Genomic DNA, 10,899 nt, shown 5'->3' on the forward strand with positions numbered 1-10,899 from the left:
AGGGAACGGACTCTTCCTGGAGTAGTCATATCCTAGTTCAAAGGCATATTGGAAGTAAATCAAAAACAGTATTTTTTGTGCTCAGTAAAATCTTTTTCTTTGCTTTCATTGAAGGACACAGTGGAGATCTTGATCCCTGATCGAGATACATGTTCAATCTCATCTATGCTTTTCTGAAGCTCTTTCCACAGCTTTTACGTCAAGTAGAAGCCAAAGGGATTCCAGTAATTTTTGTGGCTCTGGATCAGCCTTGTCGTCCTTGGTATGCAGACGTTGTGCACATAGATGAAAATGAACCTGTCCCTCAGTCAGAGATCAAGATCTTCACTGTGTCCTTCAGTAAACAGAAGGTAAAAATACATTTATGGAAAGTAAGCATTTAAAATACTTATTTTCTCTGCCCTTTCACCTGCATTTTTTAAGTTGGTCATGGGATCTTCAATGACTTAAATATTGGTCTTAACGACTAATCTATTGGAATACAGCCAACATTTAATAGGATTTTCATGATGCCTATGTGGTACTCAGAAAAAGAAACTGCCTCTAACCCAAGCAAAATAAAACGTTATGGCTGGAGTCTTCTTTTGCATTTTTGTATGTTCAAACAAGTGTTCAAAAATTCCTTGTGTGTGCTATCTTATAATAACATACTGGAACCTATCCATACATGAAATACTTATTAAAAAATATATTAATTGATGTGTGTGTTATGTTGCAGTTTTGCAGCTAAAGAGCCCATAAATGCAGTTGCATCCAGTGAGACTCTAGGCACTGAAATGCACTCTTGTAAGCAGCCAGCTTTATGCAGGCATCATTCCTGTGAGGATAAAAAGAGATGCAAACACTTTCATATGCATTTCAAACCTGATGTCAAGGTAGGGATGAGGGTGGAGTGGATTCTGTATAGATTAAGACCTTGTACTGAGCACACTCTTTTTAAAGCCACAGTGTAGGTCTAAATCAAATGTTAACAGTCAAAAACATGCATAAATATTACACTTGTTTATTTATTTTTTTAAAACACAAATATGAAAAGGCTGATGGCTTAAAAAAGCATCCTATTTGCAATATCTCTTCAAAGTACATATTCATTTTTTAAACTTAAGAGATCAATATGTGTAAACAAAAAAAAAAAATGCTTCAGTTTACAACTAGACAGACCAAAACTCAGATTGGGTGCCAACATTGTCCAGATTTTTCCAATTTCATATATGTTTTCAGACTGTACAATCTGTATCTGTGGAAATATAAAGATTGTTGCCACACTGCTCTCGTTTATACACTTATTACTCTTTTTTTGCAATTTGATAGATTGATGCATTAATAAAGTCAATAAGTGCAATCTTTGTCCTTGGCACAGCATGTCATAATTTGCTTTTGCGTGTATGAAAGCCTCATAATTTTAAATACAGGTCATTGTTGTTTTCTGGTCATGATACACTGGCTACAACATATTGTTATCACTAATAATATTGTTTTTAGTAAAGACATGTTTCTAATCCCTAAATGTGATGATTACAATTTATTAAACGTTGTCTTTTAAAATTGTCTGCATTTTATTTAATATTCGTTGTGATATGTATAGATATTTCACTATTTCTTGGGACAACATTAACATGATACAAATATTAACAAGTCATTAATTTTAAGGTTCACGCACATGCCTGCCAGTAGCTGTACAGTATAAATCCTGGCATATTTTTGTCACCAGAGAGCCACAGGTGCTGTGTACAGCCTTCCATATCTGTGTTTAGGATTTTGCACATGTATGCATTCGCACATTTACGCAAGTCTGGTCTATACCCACTTACAGAAATTGACTTCTATAGGAGGCTGCATGCAGCAGCTGTGGCTCCCTGGCTGGGAATTGACATTGTACAGCCACAGGAGGTGATGTGTATGAGCCCTAAAGAGTAAAGGTCAGATTGTACATAGCATCTGCAGCACTATGCACTCAGGTGCTGTGTGATCCTACTTAATTTCTGTACTCCACGTGAAAGGGGGCTGTAGAAACTTGCCTGCATCTATGCAGATGGGGCCATCTTTAATGAGACTTTCCCATGCTGGTCTCAGGGCTTTTATTCATTGTCTTTGAAGCAAACTCACTGCACTGGGTGCTGTGTATGCAACAGGTCAGTAAGAACTTGACTAAAGCTGATCATACACCGGTAGATTTTTATACTGAAAATCTCATCAGAGACTTCTAGAATGTAATTCAAGATTTCGTTTCATTCTAACATTCAGTTTTGGAATGAATGGATCTTCTTGAACAAACCAAATTCTAACAGTAAATGTGGTTTTTGTTTGAGAAACTCCTTCCATTCCAAGTCAAATGTCACAATCAAACATTTTTCCATCCTGCTCCTTCAAATTTTTTTTAATTTTTTTTATCAATACGGTCGAAATTGGTATTCGATTTAACCACATTACCTATTAAAAAAATGTTTCAATAAAACTTTCGATGAAAATTCTACAGGTATATCCAGCTTAAGGCATGTACAAAAATATTTTGATAAAATCTGATGAAACTTTTTGGTCCTTTTTGTTTAATGTTGGTTCCTCCATGTTTTTCTTTTTCGCCATGCTGAGAGGAGGATGGATGTGAAGTGTTTTTGTATTCCAACGTCTTTTAATAATAAATGGCAAGTGAAAAGTAAAAAAGTAACTATGTAAACATAATCAGGGAGATCAAAGTTTGAAATGTTTTTTTTTTTTTCTCCTTATTAATAATTAATGTTGAGCTTCATGAGAAGCTATTTGGAAATGTGCAGTCATTCAAAGCAATGTGCTCATCATTGTTCTGCATTGCCCTGCGTGTACCTGCAGCAGCCAAATACATGCCATGCCTTAAGCTGGCCATACACCCAGGGGCGTATCTGCCGCAAGGCAAACAAGGTGTTTGCCTCGGGCGGCAGATTCCGGCAGGGCGGCAAATGTACCGGCCTACGGATCAATTGCGGTCCAGCTCACAAGTCAGGTACGCGGTCAAGGACCGGGAGCAGCTACACGGTCTGCATCTCTGTCGGATGCAGACCATGTAGCTGAGTCTGCGCCAGCACCCGGATCCTTTCGGCCAGCACTCTTTCAGTGAACGCTGGCCGAAAGGATTGTGCAGGATCGATTGGGAAGGTCTGCAGCAGACCCTACCAATCGACTACCGATCACCGGGACCAATGTGAAAGTAACTGGCGTTTTCCTGCAGCAGAAATCCCTAAATTGCCATTTACAAGTGGCAGCTGTCACCTAAGTTAATGATCAGGTGACAGCAGTTGCATGTAAACGCCTGCACACCGCATGTAATGATACGTGATATGTTTACATTCCGTTAGGAATCAATCACTCTCCCTGGACGCAATGATTGTGCATTCAGGGAGAGTGTTTTCTAACTGCATGTAATAATATCACATATCATTACATGCGGTGCACAGGCGTTTACATGGAGCTGCTGTCACTTGATCAATAACTTGAATAGGTGACAGCTGCCACTTGTAAACGCCAGATTAGGGATTCCTGATGCAGGAATCCCTAATCGCACCTAAACCTACAGATATGAAAGGGGCCTTATTGTGTGTGTGTATATTAGTGTCTGTAGTACCAAACCGGATGTAGTTATATTTTATTTTAAAGTATGAAATTTGGCAAGCGGCCCCCAAGAGAGAAAAAAATTTGTCGAATTGCCCCTGAGACGGAAGAGGCGGGAGGCGAAGACGGAGCTCCAGTCGGGCGGCGAAGATGACAAGGAGGTCGTGTTGGGCGCCAAGGATGAGGAGGCCATGTTCCAAAGAGGTCAGCCCATGTCAGGTAAGATGACTGTGCTGGCAGAGCCCAGCAGAGATTCTGCACAGCCCACCAAAGAGTCTCAGGTGGGCTGTGCAATACCTTTTTGGTGGGCTCTGCAGGATCCGTAGGGGGCTCTGCAGTCTGCAAAGCCCACCACAGATCCTGCACAACCCCCCTGAGTTTCTGCAGGGTATCTCTGCAGGGTCTGTGGGGGGCTTTGCCGGGTCTCAGGGGGGCTTTGCAGGATCCATAGGGGGTTCTGCGGCCTGCAAAGCCCACCACAGATCCTGCACAACCCCCCTGAGATGCTGCAGGATCTGTGGGGGGCTTTGTCGGGTCTCAGGGGGCTTTGCAGGATCTGTGGGGGCTTTGCCGGGTCTCAGGAGGGATTTGCAGAATTCATAGGGGGCTATGCAGCCTGCAAAGCCCACCACAGATCCTGCAGAGCCCCCCTGAGATCCTGCAGGATCTGTGAAGGACTCAGCCGGGTCTCAAGTAGGCTTTGCAGGATCTGTGGCGGCGGGGTCTATGGTGGGCTTAGCAGCCTGAGACCCTGCAGAGCCCACCAGAGATCCTTCACAGCCCACCTGAGAGCCCACCACAGATCCTGTAGAGCCCAGCACAGACCCTGCAGAGCCCACCTAAGACCACAGCCGGGTGGGGTAAATTTAGTGTGTGGGCGGGGGGCGCCCGAGTTTTGTCTTGCCTAGGGCAGCCCCAAACCTAAATACACCACTGCATACACCTATAGATTATCTGCAGATTTTCTATGGTCAACGAGAAAAAGTGCAACAGATTGCTCCATCTACGCTAAACTGTGCTACCACTGGGCCAAGCTTCAGTATCTTGCTAGTCGGCCACGCTGGCTGTCAAAATACCTGAACAATCTGATTAGATGCAGGCATTGTTCAGGTATTTTGAGAGCCAGCGGGGCCAACTAGCAAGATACGGAAGCTTGGCCCAGTGGGAGATTCCTCCATCCACACAGTTTAGTATAGATGGAAATGTATAGATGTATGGCCAGCTTTAGAGAGAACTACAGGTCTATGTCAACACACTCCTGTATGCAAAACATATTACATGGCTAGTGACCATATCTCGGGTCGTACATGCATTATGCAACAGAGAGAATGGCATGAGCAGATAGCTTGAACGTTAGGTGAATAAACAATCCTTGATGGTCTTCACTTGTCTTCCTATTGCAGTGCTCCATATGGCAAATGACAGGGGAGGTCTTGACTGCCCTGTCAGTTCTAGCACTTACTACAGAGAATATTAACTCAAAGCACTCTAGAACGCAAAGGATACTGGGATTCATAGTGAAACTGACTTGGTGCACATCATACTGTAGATTTGATTTTACACCCTTCCTCCAGATCTTAGTGCATAGCAGCAGGCTGGCAACACTACATCTGAGAAAGTGCTACAAATAAAAGCAAAAAAACTGGCATGGACGCTTGCTAGATAATGAATAGACTTAAGAAATCAATTTACTATCAGGCTTTAGGTTAATTATAAAGAGAATTATTAGACTGTTACTCATATAACAAATAACTCTAATTTTATTGCATACTTTTTTTATTTGTTTTGCATCATGTACTTACTTCATTTTGAAGGTATTTGGTTTCTATGTAACACTATTTGCTTAACCACTTGCTGACCGGGGTGTTTATGCCCCCTTCCTGTCCAGGCCATTTTTCAGTGTTCAGCGCTGCGGTACTTTGGCTGACATTTATTCCGTCATGCAACGCTGTACTGAAATTAATTTTATACCATTTTTTGGGGGCAGATAGAGCTTTCTTTTGGGGATATTTAATCACCACTACGGGTTTTTTTTAAACTATATAATCAAAAAAGTACCGAAAATTTTGAAAAAAAAACTGTTCTCCCTACGTTATGTTATAAAATATTTATTATTACCAAATTTTTTGGTAAAATATAAAAGACGGGGTCACGTCGGGTAAATAGACACCAAACAAGTCAAGCTTTAAAATAGCACGCACCCGTTAAATCGCAAAAAACTACCATACTCAAAATTGACCATAGCCGACGCTTGAAAAGCTTTTACCGCTCATCAGTTTAGTGTTATCAGTGATTGATGGCCCTAGAATTATTGCTCTCACTCCGACGTTCGCGGAGATATGTAACATGTGCGGTGCGTTTTCACACGTAGGCGGGCTTGACGCATGTTTGTATGTGGGGGGTGGGGGACTTAAATTTTTTTTTTATTGCTTTGATATGTGATTTTTAATTTTTTTTTTGTAACTTACATTTTTTTAAACCTTTTTTTTTCACTGAACTTTATTGCTATCACATAGGGAGCAAACAAGCTCCCTATGTGATAGCCAATTTGCTGTAACAGGTCCTTCTTTATGGAGACATCAGGGGTCTTTAAGACCCCTAATTTCACCTTAGGACCCCCAGAGAAGCTGATGAAGCAGAGACCTGCTTCACCAGCTTCTCTCCGGTTTCTGTACCGGAGAGTGACACTGAATGCAGGCAGTGATGTAATACACATCACTGCCTGCATTCAGAAGAGGAGATCAAACGGAGCTCGTGTACTGAGCTCCGTTTGATCTCCGGCCGCAGAGTTGTTGTGCAGGTCCTGGGCTCACACCGGGAACAGCGGAGCCCGGGATGGCCAGCAGCGGCTGCGACGGAGGGGGGCGCACACCCGACCGCATATTACAAGCGATCGGGCATCTCTACAGACGCCCGCACGCTTGTATGTAAACAGCAGCAAACACTTTCCAGATTCAGATAGCAGATTCCAGACAGTATTGTCACCTCCTGGTAGTTATATATTTGCCTACCAGGAGATGGCAATACTTCTTTCTAGATCGGTCCCCGCCTTGTCAACAGCTCTCACACAATAGTGTTTCCGGGAATTTTATCTAATTAGAAAAAAATTCAAAGTCTGCTGCTCGGAACAGTAAACAGACATAATTACCATGCTATTTATAATTCAACAAAATGGAAGGAGCTGCACATTATTTACAAACATCTTGTCTAGAACTCATTCTGTTCTAATCTTGTTTACTATCTTCTGATAGACGGGCACACCTTAATGTCATACATCATGCCTAATACATTGCTGTGCAATTTTTGAATCCTCTCCTAAAGCTCCCTCCACATTCTAAGGCATAGGGAAGTGCAAACGTAGCAGAAAAAGCAAGTATATTCCACTGCTATGGTGTGAACACAGAACACAGGAATATTCTTGAAAGTGCTTCTGCTCCATATGTAGGTCCAGATTGGAATATCCCTTAAAATTGCAAAGAGAGAAGACGAAGAACCCACCTCTGGATTCTGGGCAAAGGTTTAGAGCAGGGAGAATAAATCACTCTGACCTTGTGATCTGTCAAAATTTAAAAATCAGGACCAACATCCCCAAAAAGCCAATTTTCTCCAATTCCATAAGTGCTTTGCTTGCATATTGAACAGGTCTGTATTCCCCAAGATGTTTCTGAACTAGGTTGGCGCCTAAACCCACACAGCTTGGACAACAATAAATTGGGTGGATGCAGCTGAATCAAAATAAGTTGAATTGTGTCTCATCACTTGAGTAAAGACACATGGTCCAATGGCACCAATGGTAGATTAAGGACTAGACTTCTGGTCCGGTGCAGTCAGAAAAAAATGCTGCATGCACTATTTTTTCTGACTGCACCGGACCGGAACGTAGGCACTGATATGCCACGTGTTCTGGTGTAGGCGATCGCATTGTGGCCGGAGGGTGTGGCTGTGGACCCATTAACTTCAATGCATCACCACGCCCCCTTCCGCCCAAAACAAAGTGAGCCAGCCAGAATGCGTTCCAGTGCGTTCTGGCACCAATCGGACCGGAATGCACTGTGGCTGGTGTGAATAAGCCCACAATGTTTTTCCACTTCCTCTATTAGGGTGACATTACTGTTTGTCTTGCAGTGAATCTGCACAGTAGCTTTGCCACCCTATGAACAGAGAAGTCTTAGATCAGTGGTTCTCAACCTTTCTAGGGCCGGAACCCATTGGTAACTTTTGCCAAGTTGTGGTGACCCCCAACGGTAAAATTTCGGGATGACGCGGCCCACAGGTTGAGAACCACTGCTATAGGCAAAGACAGGACCGGGCTCAGTAACTGGAACTAGAAGAATTGGATTTAAAGTATGTGGCTATATAACGTATGAAGAAATAATATCACCAGCACACCATAGTAATAAAGCAATAGTCCATTTAATGGCAGATTGCCATTCGATGCAAGCGCTTTCGGGGCCTCGGGGGGTCCCCTTCATCAGGCTCAGAATGTCATTCTGAGCCTGATGAAGGGGACCCCCTGAGGCCCCGAAAGCGCTTGCATCGAATGGCAATCTGCCATTAAATGGACTATTGCTTTACTACTATGATGTGCTGGTGATATTATTTCTTTGTTTATGGTATACACGGTGCCGTCCGTGGTCACTACGAGCACCCACCCATACGGGTTCCTTCCGGTAAGGAGTGCAGCAAGACCTCTGGTTCTTCATATAACCTATGAGGTACATACTCTGCAGTACTGTCACTGACAGAGCAGCCCATTGAGTTCAGTGTAAACCGTGAGAGTTACCCCATATAAGATATACTTACTTCCCCTTCTCCAGTATGTCTCCTCCCTCCACACTCTAGTATGCTGGAGGACCTTGCGGTGTGTCACAGTCATGTGACCAGCTCCTGTGGTGGGCGGGGCCGGCTGTGCTATGTGTACGCCGCCAGAATTAAAAAAACAAACAGCATAGGAATGCATAGCTAGACTTTTGGCTATTTCACTTTGCAATAGCCAATATCAAACTCTGCTGCTGTCAATCACTAGAAGGGGACCTGATGGAGAACTGCGGCCCCGATGTCAGAAAAAAAAACAGAGCAGAGAAAGGTTTACTCTGCTCGATCGAGCAGAGTAAACCTTTCCGGGAGAAAGTGTTTCTCTCCCGGGTGGCCGGGAGCCGCTAGGCAACCCCTGGCAAATGGTCATTCGACCCCCGACGGGGTCGCGACCCACAGGTTGAGAACCGCTGTCTTAGATGGGCATGTAGTTCTAAAGTGTATTTCCATCTTTGCAGTCAATTTGACAAAACCCCACTATACAGGTGAAACTCGAATAATTAGAATATCGTGCAAAAGTAATTGCAGTAAGTGCTGCAAAAGGGGCCCAAACCAAGTACTGAGTACATATGCATGCTTGTACTTTTCGGAGGTCCGATATTGTTCTATGTACAATCCTTGTTTTATTGATTGCATGTAATAATCTACTTTTTTGAGGTTGTGGATTTGGGGTTCTTGGGGTTTTCATGAGCTGTAAGCCATAATCATCACAATTATGACAAATCATCGGCTTGAATTATCTTGCTTTGCATGTAATGAGTCTATCTCATATATTAGTTTCACCTTTTAAGTTGCATTAGTGAAATAAATGAACTTTGCACGATATTCTAATTATTCGAGTTTCACCGGTATATTTGTTACCATTCACCAGCATACCCAAAAATATATTTTTTAAAGTCTTACATTTTGTTTATTTGAAGCAGGTTTACACACAGGACACTATAGGCAGCTTGTATTGTTTAGAATAGATGGCAATGTGTATATACTGTAGGAGACAAAGTAAGGGAAAAAGTTAATCAGCATACATTGTACCAAAACCCTTGATTACAACTGATATCGAAATCTGCCAGCATAGTACAGACAGGGTTCATTTTGGTAAACATAACTCCACAGAGCCTCAAGATTAGATGATAGGGGATAGATGACCAATATTTTTTTGGCAAGTAAAACAGTAAGCAGCAAGTTTTATTTTTTGAAGTTATGCTATATGAATGGGAACATGTAACAAACAAAACATGTTATCCCAGTTTGGCTTTAAAAGTGGAAATACACTTTAAATGGACTTCAAGCAAAAAACAAACAAATTAAAGGCTATGCCAGCTAATAATTTTCAAGCAGTTACAGCAATAGGTTTTTGTTACCATATGAATAAAAGCTAATACTTCTAAGCACCAAGGGCAGTGTTATATGGTTTGTCGTAAACCCTTCTAACCGTTTTTGTAGTAACCTAAGGTTAATGTACAGCATTCTGTAGCATTTTGTGATATCAGATTTTAAAATTCATTGGACAATTACTTTTTTTCTGTCAGGTCATATTGATGGGTCAATAGTAATGTATGGTGGTGTGGGTTTAGCAAAAAGCTCTGACACTGAGACGTTTTTCCTGTCAGCATTGCCTGGGATTTTCCTGTTATGGCAAAGTTTGAGAGGGTGCTGTATGTATCTGTTGGTACGTTTTCCCTTTACTTTATATGCTTGGATATAAGATTGTAAAAAGACCATATTTGTTTGGCAGCAGATCCACTTTAAGATCCTGTATAAGTATGTTTTTCTCTGCTCTCACTAAGGCATCTTGTATATTTTTGGCCCACGCATTTAGTTATAGATGTCAGGCCTGCTCTTACCTGGCACAGTCAATGTTCTCATCCAGCGCTTGTGGCTGCTATCGCCCAACAATCAGTGTTCTTGTTCTGGTGCAGACATGTCAGTGTGCATAATTCTGCAGATATATTCTATTGCTTGGCACTAGCATCTCTTCTATGAGGCGAATGTAGCTTCCAGGTATGGATGGGAGCCTCAGCTGTGTCATATAACACCTGTCCTGGCTGGTTCCCTTAAAAAAACAAAACAAATCAGTAGCAAAAGTGTAGCTGTTTGGGCACAAGAGAAATCAAGGGGTTTAATAAAAATTCTGACTCATGTAGCATGTGTACACTGTGAAGTCAACACCATTTTTTATGCCAAGAGATCAAGGTAAGGCTATTCATCCAGGAGACACCTGAATGAATACTGACATTCTTTCTAACTTGCAATTATTTTCAATTCCCCACTAAGAGCCCCCACTTGATTACTGCCATTAATTTGTCTCAACCCAGCACTGAGGGCATATGTGGTGGTTTGAAGCAGTCCATAAAGAATAGCATTGTTACGGGAAAAGGATTAAATTTAGGTTTATGTGCAGAGCATGTAGCCACTATTGTAACAGCTTTTGCCTTTCCAGCTGCATAACTGATGGAAGGGTTCCAACAGAAATGCTGACATTTATTAACTACCATAGCTGGA

This window comes from Nanorana parkeri, unplaced genomic scaffold, assembly GCF_000935625.1.
Source record: "Nanorana parkeri isolate BGI_ZX_2015 unplaced genomic scaffold, ASM93562v1 scaffold129, whole genome shotgun sequence".
Taxonomy (NCBI): Eukaryota; Metazoa; Chordata; class Amphibia; order Anura; family Dicroglossidae; genus Nanorana; species Nanorana parkeri.